This window comes from Trachypithecus francoisi, unplaced genomic scaffold (genome assembly GCF_009764315.1).
Source record: "Trachypithecus francoisi isolate TF-2019V2 unplaced genomic scaffold, Tfra_2.0 Lachesis_group21, whole genome shotgun sequence".
Taxonomy (NCBI): Eukaryota; Metazoa; Chordata; class Mammalia; order Primates; family Cercopithecidae; genus Trachypithecus; species Trachypithecus francoisi.
This window is the reverse complement of record NW_022681467.1, coordinates 9,373,886-9,395,573: the sequence shown is the minus strand read 5'-3', so window position 1 is coordinate 9,395,573 and position 21,688 is coordinate 9,373,886. Positions and strand designations below refer to the sequence as shown.

At 39.0% G+C, this 21,688-nt stretch overlaps 1 pseudogene; it reads right to left on the bottom strand.

Moving 5' to 3' along the window:
* Positions 1-1,528: 1,528 nt before the first annotated feature.
* LOC117069178 lies at positions 1,529-1,728 on the bottom strand (annotated as a pseudogene).
* Positions 1,729-21,688: the final 19,960 nt, after the last annotated feature.

The window sequence follows — 21,688 nt, the reverse complement described above, 5'->3', positions numbered from 1 at the left end:
TTTACCTTGACACTGTCAAGGAGTGTCTGTCACTGGAGGCCTGTCATTGTGTTACTGGAGCCACTTTGCCCACTTGTGTGGATTTTGAAGTGCTTTGGGTTTGAGACTTTTTGGGATGGCCCTTAGCAAAGGTTGATGAGCATGGAGATATGAGAGCCTAGCTCCTTTGCCTCCTGTCAGTACAAACTCTGAGATGTAATTTATGCTCTAGAGCTCTCCTGCAGGATGAGCAGAGGCTGGGATCCTCCCCAGAACTACACTCTTGCTAAATGACTTCCCCTTCTCTTGTCTTGCGACTCCATTCCCTCACTGATTTCTCCTGGGGCACTTCCTTAATAAATTCCTGACAAATTCCTGTTCAGGATCAGCTCCTGAAGACTCAGTCTAAGATGTTCTCCAATGGATAGTTGAATCTATCCACATCCTCAGCAGAACTACTCTGCTCAGCATTGGTGGCCAGCTTCAGACTGTAAACTCTCTTACGGATAGTGCCCACAAACATTTCCTCAGAACACTCAAGGAAGGTGTAGATAGCAACAGTATTCTGAACTCTTTTTTATCCAAAAAAATAACTAGAACGACAATAAGCTACAATCTTCCAATGACGGGAATAAAAAGTAACCTTTTTACTTTAATGAATACATTTAGGGAGACAGACAAATTGACTCTTTTGATAAACAAGGTAATAATTCTATTTCTTCTCAGTCAACAGAAGTTAATAGCTTTCTACTGAAACCTATTTAAGTCGACAATAAGTTGGAAACTAACCTGAGTCTGTGAAAAAGGTGTCATAATTAACTTACTCAGAACGTTTCTTGATGTATTGGTTACCATTTATCATGGACAGAGGACATTTGCCCTGAGAATTGGGAGGTACCAGGTGGTGAATTTACACAAACACAGTAAAGAGATCCGGATTCTCCTGATCTAGAGCTCAGAGACATGGTTGGTGTTAGGAGAAAATTCAATCCTTACTTCCTTCTCTTTTTTTTTCTTTTCTTTTCTCTTCTTTTCTTTTTTTCTTTTGTTTCCCCTCTCTCCCTCTCTCCCTCTCTCCTTCCCTCCTTCTCTCCTTCCTTCCTTTCTCCCTGTCTTCCTTCCCTCCCTCCTTCCTTCCTTCCTTCTTTCCTTCCTTCCTTCTTGCTTTTCTCCCTTCTTCCCTCCCTTCCTTCCCTCCTTCTCTCCTTCCTTCTTGCTTTTCTCCCTTCTTCCCTCCCTTCCTTCCCTCCTTCTTTCCCTACTCCCTCCCTCCCTCTCTTCCTTCCTTCCTCCTTTCTTTCCTTCCTTCCTTCCTCCCTCCCTCCTTCCTTCCTTCCTTACCCCCTCCCTCTTTTCCTTCCTTCCTTCCTCCCTTCCTCCCTCCCTACTTCCTCCCTCCCTCCCCTCTTACTTCCCTGCCTCCCTTCTTCCTTTCTTTCCTTTTTCCTTTCCTTTCTCCCTCCTTTCTTTCCTCCTTCCCTCCTTCCTTTCCTTCCTCCCTCCTTCCTCCCTCCCTTCCTGCCTTTCTCTGTTTCTTTCTATAGCAGAAACCACTCAGACTGCATCCTCTCCCTCTGACTCTCTACAATCACCAATGGCAAATAGCAGTTGCAGGAAAGCAGCGCCAAGAGCCAGCTTCACAGTCAGGAGAGAACCCTGTGCCTCTTCCTCATGTTTCTGGTGCTCTACACATTCAGAAAAACTTCCCTAGTGACTAACTATAGAAACGATCCCCGAAAATATGATCTTCATTTTACATTTCTTAATGCTGGGCTCCCCTATCCGAGTAAACAGTCCACACAGTAGGCCCCACAGAAACAGGGGGCAAGCCAGCATTACCTCCTGAGCTCCACCTTCTGTCATAGGAGCAGGAACCCTATTGTGAACTGCACATGTAAGGGTTCCAGGTTGCCTGATTCTTATGGAAATCTAATGCCTGATGACCCGAGGAGGAACAGTTTCATCCCAAAACCATCCCCCTACCCCTACTCTGTGGAAAAATTGTCTTTCACGAAACTTGTCCCTGGTGCCAAAAAGGTTGGGGACGCTGCCTTAATAAAAGTTTTTTAATCTGACTAGCCCCAGTCAAATTTGCATTTGGTGAGAACGTAAATAGACATCATGTAAGGAAACGGTTCTGTTTTTTAATCTGCAGGCCTTCTCAGAACCTTTATTTTGCTGATGTATGGTGCAAGTCTCTCAATACTACATTTTCTAAACTTAGTGGTTGTAACATCTTTTTTTTTACAGAGCATCTCTGTTGCCGTAGACAAGGTTGTAAACTAGTCAGATTTCTCTTTACCTTCCTCCACTTTATTTCTTTATCTCTTCTCTTTGATTCCTTACCTGAACCATCTTGTATGAAAATAAGTATGAGAAATATAGGTTTCTATTAATTAATATCTTATTCATCTATTATTGTCAACTCAGGCATCTGCTTTATAGAAAGTCAGAATGTATTTCTTGGGAGGAATGGGGTCGATTGCTCTCCAAAATGGCCTATACTTCTTTGTTCTTCCATGTGTGTCTATCTCTGTCTCCAACTAGATCAGAAGACCTTGGAGAACTGAGTATAAGCTAACATTTTTGAATGAAATTAAACACTGATTTTCATATTCAATTAATTCAATTGATGTTATAGGTCTAAAACTTACCAAGCATTCCCACCAAAAAGAAAATTTGTCAATAACTTTGGGAAATAGTCTTAAAATGTAAGACTTTAGCATTTGCTGTTTGCTGTCCATGGGACATCATCCTAGAGAGCGCTTATCACTACATCATATATGTATGTGTTGATCTCTCTCTCTCTCTATCTACAGGTATACTCCCATTTTATTAGTACTTTGATTTATTGTACTTCACCAGTATTACTTTTCTTTCTTTCTTTCTTTTTTTTTTTTTTTTTTTTTTACAAATTAATGGTTTGTGGCAACCCTACCTGAGCAAATCTACTGGCACCATTTTCCCAACAGCACGTACTCACATTGTGTCCCTGTCACATTTTGGTAACTCTCTTGATTTCAAACTTTTTCATGACTATTATATTTTTTATGGTGATCTGTGATCAGAGATCTTTGATGTTACTATTGTAATTGTTTTGGGGTGCCACAAACTGTGCCCATGTAAGATGATGTACTGAATAGATAAATGTGCATGTTCTGATTGCTCCACCAACTGGCTGTTTCCCCATCTCTCTTGCTTTCCTTAGGCCTCCCTATTCTCTGAGACACAATAATATTGAAATTAGGCCAATTAATAAACCTACAATGGCTTCTAAGTATTCAAGTGAATACTTGAGTCACATGTCTGTCACTTTCAATCAAAAGCTAGGAATGATTAAGCTCAGTGAAGAAGGCATGTTGAAAGCTTAAACAGGCTGGGCCTCTTGTGCCAAAGTTAACCAAATTGTGAATGTAAACAAGAAGTTCTTAAAGGAGATTTAAAGTGCTTCTCCAGTGAACACATGAATAATAAGAGAGCCAAACAGTCTTATTCCTGATATGGAGAAAGTTTTAGTGGTCTGGATAGAAGATCAAACAGCTAGAACACTCCCTTAAGCCAAAGTCTAATCCAGAGCAAGGCCCTAAATCTCTTCAATTCTAGAAAGCCTGAGAGATGTGAAACAGCTGCAGAAGAAAACTCTGGAGCTAGTAGAGGTTAGTTCCTGAAGTTTAAGGAAATCAGCCATCTTCATAACATAAAAGTGCAAAGTGAAGCAGCAGTGCTGATCAGAATCTGCAGCACGTTATCCTGATCTTGCTAAGATCGTTGATGAAAGTGGCTACACTAAATAAAAGATGTTCAGTGCAGATCTAACAGCCTTCTGTTGGAAGGAGATCAAAACACCATCTAGGACTTCCATAGCTGGAGTGGAGAAGTCAATGGCCAGTTTTATAGCTTCAAAGGACAGGCTGGCTCTCTTGTTAGAAGCTAATGCAGGTGGTGACTTTAAGCTTAAGCCAATGCTCATTTACCATTCCAAAAATTATAGGGCTCTTAAGAATTGGGCTAGTGGGCTTCATCCCTGGGATGCAAGGCTGGTTCAACATTCGCAAATCAATAAACGTAATCCAGCATATAAACAGAACCAAAGACAAGAACCACATAATTATCTCAATAGATGCAGAAAAGGCTTTTGACAAAATTCAACAGCCCTTTATGCTAAAAACGCTCAATAAATTTGGTATTGATGGAACGTACCTCAAAATAATAAGAGCTATTTATGACAAACCCACAGCTAATATCATACTGAATGGGCAAAAACTGGAAAAATTCCCTTTGAAAACTGGCACAAGACAGGGATGCCCTCTCTCACCACTCCTATTCAACATAGTGTTGGAAGTTCTGGCTAGGGCAATCAGGCAAGAGAAAGAAATCAAGGGTATCCAGTTAGGAAAAGAAGAAGTCAAATTGTCCCTGTTTGCAGATGACATGATTGTCTATTTAGAAAACCCCATTGTCTCAGCCCAAAATCTCCTTAAGCTGATAAGCAACTTCAGCAAAGTCTCAGGATACAAAATTAATGTGCAAAAATCGCAAGCATTCTTATACACCAGTAACAGACAAGCAGAGAGCCAAATCAGGAATGAACTTCCATTCACAATTGCTTCAAAGAGAATAAAATACCTAGGAATCCAGCTTACAAGGGATGTAAAGGACCTCTTCAAGGAGAACTACAAACCACTGCTCAGTGAAATCAAAGAGGACACAAACAAATGGAAGAACATACCATGCTCATGGATAGGAAGAATCAATATCGTGAAAATGGCCATACTGCCCAAGGTGATTTATAGATTCAATGCCATCCCCATCAAGCTACCAATGACTTTCTTCACAGAATTGGAAAAAACTGCTTTAAAGTTCATATGGAACCAAAAAAGAGCCCGCATTGCCAAGACAATCCTAAGTCAAAAGGACAAAGCTGGAGGCGTCACGCTACCTGACTTCAAACTATACTACAAGGCTACAGTAACCAAAACAGCATGGTACTGGTACCACAACAGAGATATAGACCAATGGAACAGAACAGAGTCCTCAGAAATAATACCACACATCTACAGCCATCTGATCTTTGACAAACCTGAGAGAAACAAGAAATGGGGAAAGGATTCCCTATTTAATAAATGGTGCTGGGAAAATTGGCTAGCCATAAGTAGAAAGCTGAAACTGGATCCTTTCCTTACCCCTTATACGAAAATTAATTCAAGATGGATTAGAGACTTAAATGTTAGACCTAATACCATAAAAACCCTAGAAGAAAATCTAGGTAGTACCATTCAGGACATAGGCATGGGCAAGGACTTCATGTCTAAAACACCAAAAGCAACGGCAGCAAAAGCAAAAATTGACACATGGGATCTAATTAAACTAAAGAGCTTTTGCACAGCTAAAGAAACTACCATCAGAGTGAACAGGCAACCTACAGAATGGGAGAAAATTTTTGCAACCTACTCATCTGACAAAGGGCTAATATCCAGAATCTACAAAGAACTCAAACAAATATACAAGAAAAAAACAAACAACCCCATCAAAAAGTGGGCAAAGGATATGAACAGACATTTCTCAAAAGAAGACATCCATACAGCCAACAGACACATGAAAAAATGCTCATCATCACTCGCCATCAGAGAAATGCAAATCAAAACTACAATGAGATACCATCTCACACCAGTTAGAATGGCAATCATTAAGAAGTCAGGAAACAACAGGTGTTGGAGAGGATGTGGAGAAATAGGAACACTTTTACACTGTTGGTGGGATTGTAAACTAGTTCAACCATTATGGAAAACAGTATGGCGATTCCTCAAGGATCTAGAACTAGATGTACCATATGACCCAGCCATCCCACTACTGGGTATATACCCAAAGGATTATAAATTACTCTACTACAAAGACACATGCACACGTATGTTTACTGCGGCACTATTCACAATAGCAAAGACTTGGAATCAACCCAAATGTCCATCTGTGACAGACTGGATTAAGAAAATGTGGCACATATACACCATGGAATACTATGCAGCCATAAAAAAGGATGAGTTTGCATCCTTTGTAGGGACATGGATGCAGCTGGAAACCATCATTCTTAGCAAACTATCACAAGAAGAGAAAACCAAACACCGCATGTTCTCACTCATAGGTGGGAACTGAACAATGAGATCACTTGGACTTGGGAAGGGGAACATCACACACTGGGGCCTATCATGGGGAGGGGGGAGGAGGGAGGGATTGCATTGGGGAGTTATACATGATATAAACGTCATGCACATGTACCCTAGAACTTAAAGTATAATAAAAAAAAAAAAAAAAAAAAAAAAAAAAAAAAAGAATTGGGCTAAGTCTACTCTGTGTATGCTCTATAGATGAAACAACAAAGTCTGGATAACAATATATCTGTCTGCAGAACGGTTTACTGAATGTTTTAAGCCCACTGTTGAGAACTGCTGCTTAGAAAAAATGATGCCTTTCAAACTATTACTGCTCATTGACAATGCATGTGGTCACCCAAGAGCTCTGCTGAAGGTGTACAGGGAGATAAATACTGTTTTCATGCCTGCTAACACAACATCCATTCTGCAGCCCATGGATCAAGAACGAATTTTGACTTTCAAGTCTTATTTAAGAAATACATTTAATAAGGTAATAGCTGCCATAGATAGCAATTCCTCTGATGGATCTGGGCAAAGTAAACAAAAGCTTTCTGGAAAGAATTCACCAGTCTTGATGAAATTAAGAACATTTGTGATTCATGGGAGGAGGTCAAAATATCAACATTAACAGGAATTTGAAAGAATTGGATTCCAAACCTCATGGAAGACTTTCAGGGGTTCAAGATTTCAGTGGAGACAGTCACTGTAGTTGTGGTGAAAATAACAAGAGAGCTAGAGTTAGAAGTGGAGCCTAAAGATGTTGCTAAATTGCTGCAATCTCATTATAAAACTTAACAACTGAAAACTTGCTTTTTATCGATAAGCAAAGAAAGTGGTTTCCTGAGATAGATTCAACTTCTGGTGACATTTATACAGCCAACAGACACATGAAAAAATGCTCGTCACCACTCACCATCAGAGAAATGCAAATCAAAACCACAATGAGATACCATCTCACACCAGTTAGAATGGGAATCATTAAAAAGTCAGGAAACAACAGGTGCTGGAGAGGATGTGGAGAAATAGGAACACTTTTACACCGTTGGTGGGACTGGAAACTAATTCAATCATTGTGGAAAACAGTGTGGCGATTCCTCAAGGATCTAGAACTAGAAATACCATTTGATCCAGCCATCCCATTACTGGGGATATACCCAAAGGATTATAAATCATGCTGCTACAAAGACACATGCACATGTATGTTTATTGCAGCACTATTCACAATTGCAAAGACTTGGAATCAACCCAAATGTCCATCAGTGACAGACAGGATTAAGAAAATGTGGCACATATACACCATGGAATACTATGCAGCCATAAAAAAGGATGAGTTTGTGTCCTTTGTAGGGACATGGATGCAGCTGGAAACCATTATTCTCAGCAAACTATCACAAGAACAGAAAACCAAATGCCACATGTTCTCACTCATAGGTGGGAATTGAGCAATGAGATCACTTGGACACAGGAAGAGGAACATCACACACTGGGGCCTATTGTGGGGAAGGGGGAGGGGGGAGGGATAGCATTAGGAGATACACCTAATGTAAATGACGAGTTAATGGGTGCAGCACGCCAACATGGCACATGCATACATATGTAACAAACCTGCATGTTGTGCACACATACCCTAGAACTTAAAGTATAATAATAATAAAAAAAGAATGAACTTCTGGTGAAGATGCTATGAACATTGTTCAAATGACAGCAAAGGATTTAAAATATGAAATAAACTTTGCTAATAAAGCAGCAGCAGAGTTAGGAGGATTGACTCTAAGTTTGACAGTTCTTCTGTGGGTACAATGCTATCAAACAACATCTTATGCTATAGAGAAGTCTTTCACAAAAGGAAAAATACATCAATGTGGCAAAAGTCATTTTTGTCTTATTTTTAAAATTTCCCACAGCCACCCCAGTCTTCAACAACCACAGCCCTTATCAGTCTGTAGTAATCAACACTGAGGCAAGACCCTTTATAAGCAAAGAGATAATGAAGGCTCAGATGATTTTTTTAAGCAGTAAACTATTTTTAATTGAGGTATATGCATTGTTATTTAGACATAAGGCTATTGCACATTATTAGAATATGGTATAGTATAAACATAACTTTTAAATGTCCTGGGAAACTAAAAAACTATGTGAATTGTTTTATTGCAACATTTGTTTGATCGCAGTGGTCTGGAAATGGACCCGCACGATCCCTTAGGTGTGGCTGTATACTGTATATCAATTATTTCTTACCTCTAGAATGTAGGCTCCAAAGATTAAAGATTTCATTTTGCTTGCTGCTGTACCCTCAGTACCAGGCATATATCAGATGCTTTGATGTGTAACAGTGAAAAGAAGGAAGGAAGAAAGAAAGGAAAAGAGGGAAGGAGGGAAAAAGGCAGGAATCCAGCGTATACACATGCTTATGGTACTTTTTTTTTGCTTTTTGCCAGAGCGTAGCTGCTGCCTTACATTGATATATAAAACACAAGGATGTCATTAAATAGTGGCATAAGTGGTCTTCAGGAACTGAGTGGCTTGGGGGTTAGGATAATTCTCTTGGAAGAATAATGATAAGGCACTAAGTATGTGTTGGAAGCTGTGGTGGATATTTATTTTGGCCAGCTCAGTGGAAACATATTTATTAAAACAGAGTTTCATTGATACTAATTCTATTCAACATGGACACAGACAGGACAATAAGAGATGAGTTAGGTTCTAGTTTGGGGAACCAGAGGACTGGGACTTGGGGTTGGGGGCTGACTGGTGGCAGTAGAGGGAAAATGTTATTATCGGGAAGAAGTTTCAAGATGTTCCAGGCATTTACAACATTCTTATTTCCCAAAATACCCAGAAAATCAGGTCAAGTAAGACATTCTGGCCCTTCCTTCCTATAAGAACATACTTCTTACTTTTTAAAGAAAGTCTGTGAAAAGCAAAAAAGGGACCTTTTTACCAGAGCTGACTGTAATGTCAGCTACTTGCGGAATGTGACAACTGCTTGTCATTCTCAATGTCCGATCACCAGAAGGTTTCTCCCCAGTCATGGATTCATATAAGAACTTGGCTCTAAATGTTTCCGACACTAAAATGGTCTTTTCCAAAAATTCTTTTTTTTTTTATTGAGACCGCTAATCTTCCTTTCTTCAAACTTAGAAGACTCTTCCTTGACCTTTGCCTCCCTTCCTTGCTATGCTCAGCCTACAGTCACATCCTAATAATTTCTTCCTCACTATGCCTCTTCTTTCACCTCAAATGATGTAACCCCATCATTCAAGGGCAAGTCCCCATCACTGGTCATGTAGATAGCTCTGACAACCTGCTAGCTGGCTCCAGGCTGGGTGAGTGCACGTTGCAAACCCAGATTTCTTTGGGGACTCTCAGATAGTAGAGAGAAAACTATAGAGATACAGAGGTCTCCAGTTATATATAAAATCAGCCGGGAGTAAATACTTTCAATGTAGCTTAATCAGGAGACCCTTTGTTTTTCTCAAGGAACACTCAGAGTTTTCATTATGTAGTTATTGTACCAGGGTGCTCAGTGAGGAAGAATTCAACACAGAAATTTTTTCAGATATATATATATGTATGTATATGTAGGCAGAAACATGGGGTGACCTGAGAAAATATTATTTTCTGTTTTGCTGTATATTTATGGAAATCTGGCCCCCTTACACTAGAAAAAAGCTGTATGGTAGATTGTATTGTTTACAATTCTATCTCTCCATGGCCTTGGTATGTCTTCCTTGTGGGAAGACTTTGCTTCCGACTCTTTTGATTTGGGGTTTGACCATGTGACTGTCTATAATGACAGCTCTGCATAGAGGCTTCAAAAGGTCTGCCATGTTGCAGCTTGTCTTCTTGAGTTTCTGAGTCCACCATGAGAAGAGGATGCCCCATACAGCTATGGCTCATTCAGCTCAGTCCCAGAGCGAAAATAACGAGGAGCAAACCTGAAACTGACACAAGCCTAGAGTCCAGCCCAGCCCAGCCGATTGACCTACAGCTGATCCATGGACCCATACACAAATGAACATTTATTTCAGGTCACTGTATTTTAGGTATGTGTGTTACGGAAAATCATGGCAGAATGCATGAATACAGGTTATAAGGGGACTACGTGCCGCTTTACGTGCGGGGCCTGCCTAAAGCTGCTTGCCCTTAAAAAGGACTTTTCAGCTCCTCATTTTAGTTTTCACCCCACTGTTATTATTATTATCTTGAGATAGAGTCTCGCTGTGTCGCCCAGGCTGGAGTGCAGTGGCTTGATCTTGGCTCACGGCAACCTCCACCTCCCGGGTTCAAGCGATTCTCCTGCCTCAGCCTCCCAAGTAGCTGGGATTAGAGATGTGCATCACCACACCTGGCTAACTTTTGTATTTTCAGTAGAGCCTGGGTTTCACCATGTTGGCCAGGCTGGTCTTGAACTCCTGACCTCAGGTGATCTGCCCACCTCGGCCTCCCAAAGTGCGGGGATTACAGGGATGAGCCACCATGCCTAGCCTCATCCCACAGTTCTGACTTCTGCTTTTTGCCATTGTGTTCTGCTAACATCTCATGGAGCACTATAAGCGATCTGCAAAATGACCAGAATTATACCAAAGAGTTGGATTGGGAATAAAATAGGTTAATCCTGGACAGAAGAGAAATTCTGTCATAGGTGAGGACATTGATCACATTTTTCAAGTGGATTAGGTGAGAAATAAATTTAAATCATCCAATTGACAATAGCTATCACTGGCAGAAATTATCAACACAAAATAAACTTGACAGTGGTGGCAACTTCACATTATAACATTTGCTCTACAGGAAAAACTAAAAACAATGATAAAGGAAGTGTTGAAAACTGCAATGGTTGAGAAAAATTAGACTTGATAGGAATAATCAGCAGAAAATAAAACAATGAAAAATTGAGTAAAAATTGACCCAAGAGTCAAATCATCTCAAGGAATATTAATGTGAAACGATAGCGTTGGAAAAACTGGACTTGGCATGCATAAGGGCCACAGGAAAATCCTCTCAATAGGGAAACTGTGATTTGAGGATCTAGACCACTATGGCACATTTCTGCTGTGTTTTTCCTGTGGGTTCCACATCCCCTTGGCCATCAGTGTGTGTGCTGTGGACCTGTCCCCCAGCTCCAGCCTGGCTGCTTCCTTGGAGTAGAGAAAGTTTTCTGAGGTGGTCAAGAGAGGAAATGGGACAACACTGATGTCTCCAGCAAGTGCAGCACCCACCAGTGGGCCCTGGCCACCAGTGCTGCCCTGGTGTAGCTTTGGATCTTGTATCCAGGGTGAGTCCATGCATGCAGTTCAAAAGGCTACCCTCTCCCTTCTAGGTAGGTTTCATTTCATGAGGCCACACTTCAGAGTGTGGTGAAGGCAAAGCGTCCGTGTGCTATGTCCAGCTCCATCAGTAGGATTTCCTCAAAGTCTGGCATTTTATTGGCAGAGATTACCTCCTGAAAAGGTGTTACCATTTTATACCAGAGCTTTCTGAAACAGCGGAATTACTCTTTGTAAGGCACTGCTGCCTTGTCTGACATATTTGTTAGCATGCATGTATGCGTGAAAGCACGTGAACTCTTTATGTGTGTGTATGTCAGCATGTGGATGTGTGTATTTATGTATGTGCATTTGTATGTGAATGTAGGTGCATTTGAGGGTGTATGATGTGAATACAATTATGATTTTCAGTGTTTGCCTGTGTGTGTAGGAGTGTATATACTTGTATTTCCATATTGTATGTATATGTATGTGTGAGCATACTAGGTGTGTGTGTGTATGTGTGTTTTTGTGCATTCTGATGAGAACTTTTTCAATAAGAATACACACTACTCGTTTTGGTCATTAATATCATTTATTTTATTCATCTTTTGGGGAGTTTAGCACTTTTTATTTTACTTATTTATTTATTTATTGAGACAGGGTCTTTCTCTGTTGCCTAGATGGAGTGGGTGTGATCTCGGCTCACTCTAACTTCTGCCTCCCGGGTTCCAGCGATTCTCCTGCCTCAGCCTCCCAAGTAGCTGGGATTAAAGGCACCTGCCATCATGCCCGGCTAATTTTTGTATTTTTGTAGAGATGGGGTTTCACCATGTCAGTCAGGCTGGTTTTGAACTCCTGGTCTCAGGTCATCCACCTGCCTCAGCCTCCCAAAATGCTGGGATTACAGGCATGAGCCACCGTGCCCAGTCGGCACTTTTTGTTTTAATTATACCCCACTGCTTTCTTCAATGAGCATCCCTAGTTTTTCTCTACTGGATTCTTTTTTTTTTTTTTTAATGTTTTTAATATCTTTGAAATTGCTCAACAATTTGTTTCCCTTCTAAATATTCCTGCTATTTTTCAAAATTTCATTTAATAATCCTCTTGTATTCTATAAATTTTACTGGCCCACTTTTCTTTCAGAGAATTAAAGCTGACTAGACTTTAGGAACCGGGAGAAAAGTGGGGGAAAATTTGTTGACTTGTTCATTTAGTAAATATTAACTGAGCAACTGCCAAATGAGATGTACTGTTTTAAACACTACAACTATAGTTGTAAATAAGATTCACCTTTCTGAGACTTAAATTTTAAGGCCATTCTAAGCAGAGGGAACAGCATGTGCAAAGATACAGTGGTGCGCCATGTAAAGGTCTGGTTACCAAGCTAAAGGTTTGAGTCACACTGTCATTTTGCTCCATTGTATTGGTTATGCATGTCACAGGCACAGACCAGATACAAGAGGAGAGGACACACAAAAGCAGGAATACCAGGAGGCGCAGTTCACTGTGGGCACCAATGTAACAGACATTTGCTCCTACCATGTACCAGGCAAATATGCTCAGTTGTGAGGTATGCCTGCCCTTCAAGAGACCGAAGGATCCTGAGGGGCTGAGAGATCGAGAGGGGAATTAATTCCAATGTCGCACCAGGAACTAAGTGAAGACGTCTGGTGAGCAGTGACATGTATGCTACAGAAGCATTCAGGAAAGATCAGTGCTGACAAGAAGGGGCCCATTGTTCCATCAAAAGCTGCTGAAGTCACAGACTGACCATGGTTGTTCCAGGAGTGAGAGGAGGATGGAAGATCAAAGCCTAAGAAACAAAGCCATTTAAAGAACAGACTACTCCACAAAGACTATGAAGCAGAGTTGCGGGATTAAAAATCAAGAGACAAGAAAGGATAAATACATTGTAGGTTTTAAAAATTAAGAAACAGAAATTACACCACACACACACACACACACACACACACACATACATACACATACACACGTAGTGTACATCATGCTCTGAAATATGTATACATTGTGGAAGGTATCAGTTGAGCTAATTAACATATGCATTACCTCAACTACTTATGTTTTTGTGGTGAGAACACTTAAAACTCACTCTCTTTGAAATTTTAAAAACACAATACAGTGTTATTTACGACAGTCATCATGTTGTACAATAGATCTCTTGAACGTATTTCTCCATCTAACTAAATGTTTTTCTCCTCGGCCCTCCCCACTTACCCCCAGTCTCTGGTAACCGACATTCTACTCTCTACCTCCATGGGATAAGCTTTTTTAGATTATACATATAAGTGAGACCATGTGGCATTTGTCCTTCTGTGTCTAACTTATTTCACTTAACATAAAGTCCTCCAGGTTTATCCATGCTGTGGCAAATGACATAATTTTCTTCTTTGCTAAGGCTTAATATTACAGAATTCTACTGTGTATATCTACCATATTTTGTTTTTCCATTCATCCATCAATGGACACTTAGGTTGATTCCTTCTCTCAGCTATTGTGAGTAATGCTGCAATGAACATAGGAGACTACAGGTATCTCTTTCGCATATTGATTTTATTTTCTTTGGATATATACCCAGTAGTAGAATTTCTGGAAAATATGCCAGTTATATTTTTAATTTTTAAAGGACCTCTGTACTATCTTCCATAATGGATATCCAAATTTACATTCCCACTAATAGTGTGTGAGCTCTCTTTTCTCCACATCTTCCCCAACACTTGTTATTTTCTGATTTTTTAAAAAATAATAGCCATCCTAACGTGTGAGGTGATAGCTCATTGTGGTTTTAATTTGCATTTCTCAGCAGTGCTACTGAACACTTTTTAAAAATACCAGTTGGACATCTGTATGTTTTCTTTTGAGAAGTGTCTCTTCAGGTCCTCTGTCCATTTTTAAATTGGGTTATTTGTTTTATTGCTATTGAGTTATTTGAGTTCTTATATATTTTGTATATTAACCCCTTGTCAGATGCATGGTTTACAAACATTTTCTCCTATTCCATAGGTTATCTCTTCACTCTGCTTATTAGTTCCTTTGCTGGGCAAAAGCTTTTTAGTTTGGTGCTATTTAATTTGTCTATTATTTTTGTTTTAATTGCCTGTGCTTTTGGGATCATATTCAAACGTCATTGCACAGATAAATGTCATGGAACTTTCCCTCTATGTTTTCTTCTAGTATTTTTATTTTATACTCCCTCATGAATGGGATTGATGCCCTTACAAAAAAAGGCTTCAGAGACCTGCCTGGCCCTGCCACCTTTTCTGCAATGTGAGGACACAGCATTCAGCCCTTTTTACCCTTCCCTTCATGAGTCTTGCTGTCTCACCCAGGTTTGAGTGCAGTGGCATGATCATAGCTCACTGTAGCCTCAACCTCTTGGGCTCAAGCAATCATCCTGCCTCAGCCTACCAAGTAGCTAGGACGGTAGACACAGGTGTGCAACAGCATGCTTAGCTATTAAAAAAATTTTTTTTTTTGTAGAGATGAGGTCTTGCTATTTTGCCCAGGCTGGTTTCAAACTGTTGGCCTCAAGCTATTCTCCTGCCTCAGCCTCCCAAAGTGCTGGGATTAAAGGTGGGAGACACCATGCCCAGCCAAATTTACCTTCTTTAAAATATTTATTTACCCAGTGTCAGGTATTATGTTGTAGCAGCCAGAACAGACTGAGACAAACTCGGTGCTCATGTCCCTCTCATCCCCATGCTTCGGGTATCTCTCTCTCAGGCAGTGCTGCTTGGGGTTAGGGGAGGGGTGATGCAGATAATGTAAAACGATTCTTTCTATCCTCTTCAGTGCATCTTTTCTTACTTCTGTGCTATACTCAGGTGCTGTTATCTCACATCTGATTTCCTTGGCTCTTGTGAAGGTATTTTAATGAATGGATTGTTGTTTAAATTGATGTTTCTATGGAGGGTGGCTGCTGGAATGTCCTATTCTGCCATCTTGCTGATGTCAGCCTCAATAAATTGTAGTTATTCAAGAATGGAATACCACTCAGCAACTAATGATCTACTGATACACACAGCAACATGGAGGAACCTCCAGAACAAAAGCACATTTAATCTAGGGTGGTTGCTGTCAGAATAGTAACTGTTTTTATGGGGTCGAGGGGGGAATTTCCTTGAGGAAGGATCACAGCTAACTTTTGGAGGGAAGGAAACGTTTTGTATCTTGATTTGAGTGGTGGTTACAGGATGTTTATATTTGTCAAAAAATTAAACTATACATGTAAAATCTGTGCATTCATGTTATATAAATGATACCTTAATAAAACAACACAAAACAATTTAAAAAATATACTATACCACCTCTATCGAGAGATGTTTTAGTGATCTCCAGGTTTTTACACCCAAAAATGACCCTGGAGAAAAGGAACATTTGGGCATGAGCACTTATTCGCCTCCCTAAGTATTTCCTAAAGATTGATCCATAGATGGGAGATTAAATGTTCCAAGTTCATGAGCACTTTTAAAGATCTTGATATTATTTGCTTTTAGTAGATTTGTTAATACCTACCCCTATCCTCTTTCCTTTCCTCCATCTCTCTTCCTTTCCTTCTTTTCTGCTCTCTAGCTTCTTTTTCCTCCCACTCCTCATATATAATACACATTATATACAAACATGTCTTTTTTGACTGATCACTCTATTCCAATAGCATTATTTTCTTTTGGTTATGTTTCTTTGTAACAACACCACACTGCTTTAAATCCTATTGGTTTCTGGAATGCTTTGATATCTGTAACACCTTTTAAATCAGGTCAACATATCATATTACACTACTGAAGAGACCATTCCAAGTCTTGATTGCTATTTTTTAAAAATGGAATTAGAATAAGGTTCGTGAATAGTCCTAAAATTGTGCTTAAGGTTTTCCTGAAGCTCACAAATTTAGAAATGTTTCTAAAGATGTTGAATAACTGTACAAGTGTAGTGGAATGTTATTTAAGCCTAAGTCTTTCCAGCCCAGCATATGAAAGGGGCATTTTCTGTCTACTTGGTCCACGCCACTTAGAGTGAATTCCATGAGCCAGTAATGTTGGCATCACCTAGAAGCTTGTTAGAAATGCAGAATCTCACACTGTAGCCAGACTTACCGAATCAAGCCGGCATTTTTACAAGGTTCCAAGATGATGCATATAAGTAGTAAAATTCAATACTTAAAGCCCTCTGTGGTTGCCAAATCTGTGTGCATTAAAAAACCTCTTGAGATATTTCCAAAATGTGGAACAGGTGTAAAGTGTGGATTTTTGGTGTGGCCAGGCAGGTAGATAGGATTCCACTATGACCGGGGAGAAAGTCCACACACGGGGAAGAGCTGAGGATATCTAGATGCTAAATATAGTATAGTCCCTAGTAATAACTAATACCGTAGTCCAAATAAGCAGGGAAGATTCCAACCTAGAGCCCATGATCAAGTCAGGAGGAGGGAATATGCCCCGAGGGAAGCGATTATGGGGAGAGAAATTGCCTTCTGAATATCTATCCATTTTCTTGTTGTTTATGGTTGCTAACGAGGTTGAAACATTCTGTTCTGAGCACGCGCAATCAAGCAGCCTGAGTAAGAGTGGATCCTTATCATAAAAAATCTCCCTATTTTCCTTTCCAACTTGCATTCCTCATTCACAAGTAATCCTTGCAAATTCTAACTCACCTAAAAGATAAATTCCCAATGAAAGGAATTAGGACAGCATAGTCTTCCTATTCTATAGATGTGAAAACAAAAACACCAGAATTTTATTAGGTTCCTAATTTTAATAGGAAACTAGGCTATCAGGTTGATCCTAGTTTCTGAATTTATTGATCAAAATCCCAGGTACTTATGGTGAGTATACACTGTCAATCTTTTTTGAAGTTTAGAGTTTATATCAAATCAATATTCCTACAACCTGTCAAACAAAAGTGCTGTTCAAAATAATAGTATTAGCTGGGTTGTTTTGTGCACATTGCACTGAATACAATTTTGGTGGCATAATACTGCACCAAGTAAATGGCACAACTGAATTAAAATAACAACTGTGAGTATGAATTGTGTTTAGTAATGGTAAGCTGTAACGGCTTATGTGTTGATAGATCATTAGTTTAAAATGATTAATTTTGCATTCCCTAAGGTAAAATGGCAAAACAATGCTGTATACAAACTCTTTATTTTTTAAACCTACAATTTGTACAAGGATTGAAAATATCAAGACAGGTGACCAGCAGAAGTTCAATGAGAAAACAGGACAAAACTTTACACTCTATTATTTGAAAAATGGCAATGCTAGAAGTGATTGCTAGAATACTAGAATGGCAACACTAGATCCCACCACAGCTTAGTACTCCTAACCCACCCCAAAACATGGTGGAGGACTGAAGTTGTGTGGGAAAAAAATATTTAGAAATGTGCTCAAATTTTGGGAAGACTGAATAAAAAAGGTGTGTAGGTAGTCCAGAAATAAATGAAACATCTGTGAAAATAAATGCTCCATCCAACCACCTTGATGTCTCTACAGAGACAAAATAAATCTATCAGTCTTTGCCATTTTGTTTGTCTCCTGCTGGGAGGAAAGGTGAAATAGGAGCCTAAATGCTCATAATGACTCTGAACTGATTATTTCCAAATGTGAGTAGGAATATAGCAAGGTAGAAAACTAAAGGGGAAATAAATATGCCAGAGGTGGGTAGTAAGAACTCTGGGACAACTTTCTTTCTCACTCCGGAAAACTCACGGGTCTCACCTGTACTTTCCCTACATATGTTGGAAGGATGTGAAATGGACTTACAGAGAAGCGAGGGATACTGGGGAAGGGAACAACTGCAGCTCTTTGATGAAAGCGAAGACCCTGAGGCCTGGTTTGAATTGGGAAAGGGATCTGAACTGTACAGCTATCTATATATATCTCCTAGACCAGATTGAATGAACCTTGGCTCATAAAAGTTACAATTTCAAAAGACAGAATAGAAACTAGAGTCTCCAACCCCCAATCCACTAAGCTATAGAAAAGTCCTCAATACATAGCCCTCCAACTGAAGGTCTGAGGGCAAGAGAAACCAGCCTAAGGGATTCAAGGAAAATTCACCAGCATCATGTAAGAATAAATTGAAAGTTTTGATATAGGTTGAATTTGATCTCACTTGCAAAAATCATGAAAAAATGTCATAAATGAAAATAAAAGCCAATAGTCTATAAACACTTTAAAATCAAAATGTTCATCCCTAAAATATATGAGTAGCTAAGAATTAATAAATCTATTAATATGACATATGCTACAATAATAGAGTAAAATATGTATTGCATACATTATATACTATAAATAAACATGATGCAAGTCAATATTAAACAGTAACATAAAATAAGTCAATCAATTAAAGGAGAAAATTAAGCAAATTCAATGCCCATTTTTTCAAAAAACCAAACAAATTGCCTTATAACATACTTGACTATTACAAAATGATTTTAACATGTATCAACAAATGCCAGGATTTTGCAAGGTAATATTTGTTAATTTAGGGTAATTTCCTATCTAGACATTCTCCCTATTTGGCAAAATTTTCCCGTTGAGTTAGTCATTGAAAAGTTCAGTCGTTTCTCCCATATCAGAAATCCAGGGAATGAGATGTCCATTCCTTTTCAGTAGGTAGAGAGATTGCAGGTATATAGCCTAGGCTTAGCATTTTTTACACTTTTATCTAGGAATTTAAACCATGAACCAGAGTCTGGGGCTATGGCTAACACCTGTAATCCCAGCACTTAGGGAGGCTGAGCCAGGTGCATAACTTGAGGTCAGGAATTAAGAGACCAGCCTGGCCAACATGATGACACCCCATCTCTACTAAAAATACCAAAATTAGCTGGGTGTGGTGGCGTGCACCTGTAATTCAAACTGCTCGAGAGGCTGGGGCATGAGAAGTGCTTCAACCCGGAAGGCAGAGTTTGTAGTGAGCCAAGATCGTGCCACTGTGCTCCAGCCTGGGGACAGAGTGAGACTCTGTAATAAATAAATAAATAAATAAGTAAATAAATAAATAAATAAAAAGTAAAATAAACCATGAGCAAGAGATAAACAGGAAGAAAAAAAAAAGAATGAACAGTTATTTATTTTGGAAGAAACATCTGAGATGGTAGGTAGGGTCAAAGATAGCAGTGCCCAGTGGTGGAGGTCTCAGAAATGGTATAAAAGTCAGACAAATCTTGGTTTTGCATTCTCCAAGTCTGGTTTTTTAGCCTCTGCTGACTGTTGGAACCACTTGATAATCTCCCAAAAATTACTTCTTGCCTAAGGTCACCAAGGCCAGTTTTTGTGGCTTGCACCTGGACTCTTGGCTGGCACTGGGACATGCTGCTTAATGGTGGGAAAACAATTAATAATTCCCATTTAAGTCAGGAAAAATGCAAGGTTGTATATCACCATTACTATTTTTAGCATTGTCCTGGAAGTAAAATGTAATTAGACAAGAAGAGTGTGTTTGGTTTATGTATTGAAAAGAATGCAGAAAATTTATTGCTATTTGTAGACCATCTTAGTATCTACCCAGAAAATCTAGGAAAAAGAGAGGAACAAACAAAAAATATCATAAGCAATAAGATAATTCAGAGAGCTTGCCGGTTACAAAATTAAAAAGCAAACATTAAAGTTCTCTAGCTACACATAATAGCCAGCATATTTGGGACAGCAAAACAAATATAACTGTGGCCTGAGCAAGATCATGTTCAGAGGTGGGCGATGCAGACACTAGTATGCTCTGTCTTATTGGGGAAGTTTCTATTGGTAAGAAATAAGAGGAGGTGGTATACTGGGGGACGATCTGCTCTAACAAGCCTGAAAATATAATTGAAGTATAGATCTCATTTATAAGAGAAACTTAGTTTTAAACTATAAATAAACTTAATAGGATGCATATTCTATTCTGAATAGTATGCATAAAAGTGATATTATGTGAAAATGCATAAGAAATAGTGGGAAGTTTGCTAGAAATAATAGTCATAATGCTCAGGTAGCATCCCCTAGAAGCACTAACTAACAACAAAATAAAACATAAACCTTTAGAGTGCCAAGATCACCTGAACCAACAGCTGAAACTGAGTATCACTGGCACTGTAACAACCTGATGCCAACCTGATCCAGTCTGAAAGAGGCGGCATCTTCTATTAACTACTCTCACCAAACAACGGTGGGCCTAGCCAAGACGTTTGACTTCACTTTAGGTTTACAGGAAATAGGGATTAAAAAGTAAAACAACTCCTTGAGGAAACAATCATATATTCTGCAGGACACTTGGCCTGGTCTTTTCAAAAGTCAATGTCATAGACAATTTTTTTTTAATGGACCCGTTTGATATTAAAGACACTGGAAGCATGCAACAGCAGAGTAAAATGAGTGTCTTTTGATTGGATTTTGGTTTTAAAACAAACCCAAATCTTCATCAATTGATGAATAACTAAATAAAATATGGTATATATTCACACAAGATTGATTCATGCTATAACATGGATGAAACTTGAAAAGATTATGCGAAGTAAAAGAAGCCAGACACAAAAGCTACATACTGTGTGGGATTCCATTTATAAGGAATGCTCAGAATAGGCAAATTCTTAGAGACAGTAAGTAGATTAGTGGTTGTCATGGATGAAGAAGGGAAATGGGAGAGTCATTGCTAATGGGGATAGGATTTCCTTTTGTGTTAATGAAAATATTCTGGAATTAGAATTAGATAGCAGTGTTGGTTACACAACTATGCTAAAAACCGCTAAATTGTACACCTTAAAAGGTTGACATTTACAGTGTACTTCAAAATCAATTTAAAAATGTAGTGAAGCTGCAAACGATAACAAAACCCAAAAGCTTTATAAAAGGCATTTTTAAAATAAGCGAGGAAATTTGAGTACAGATTGCATAGATAACATTAAGGAAATTATGTAGGTATGATAAAGGTATTGTGGTTTATAGGACAAAGTCTTTTTTAGGAGACACATGCTGATATATTTAGTATTTAAAGTTCATGATGCCTATAATTTGTTCTCAAATTGTTCCGCAAAAAATAAATGAATTAAATAAAAATTCATAACTATAACTAAAATATGGCAAATAACAATATGTGTATTTAAATGATGAGTATATGGCTCATCGTTTTACTCTTACTTTAACTTTTCAATATCTTTAAATTTTTTCACGAAGAAAGATTTGCAGAGGGACTGAGGTGCTTAAGACATCACTCAGGCTACTAGAAGGACACCCAGAAGGAACTGGTCATATGGAGATATCAAGTCGGTTGACATTATCTATACTTTTAATGTCCTCCCAATGAGAATAC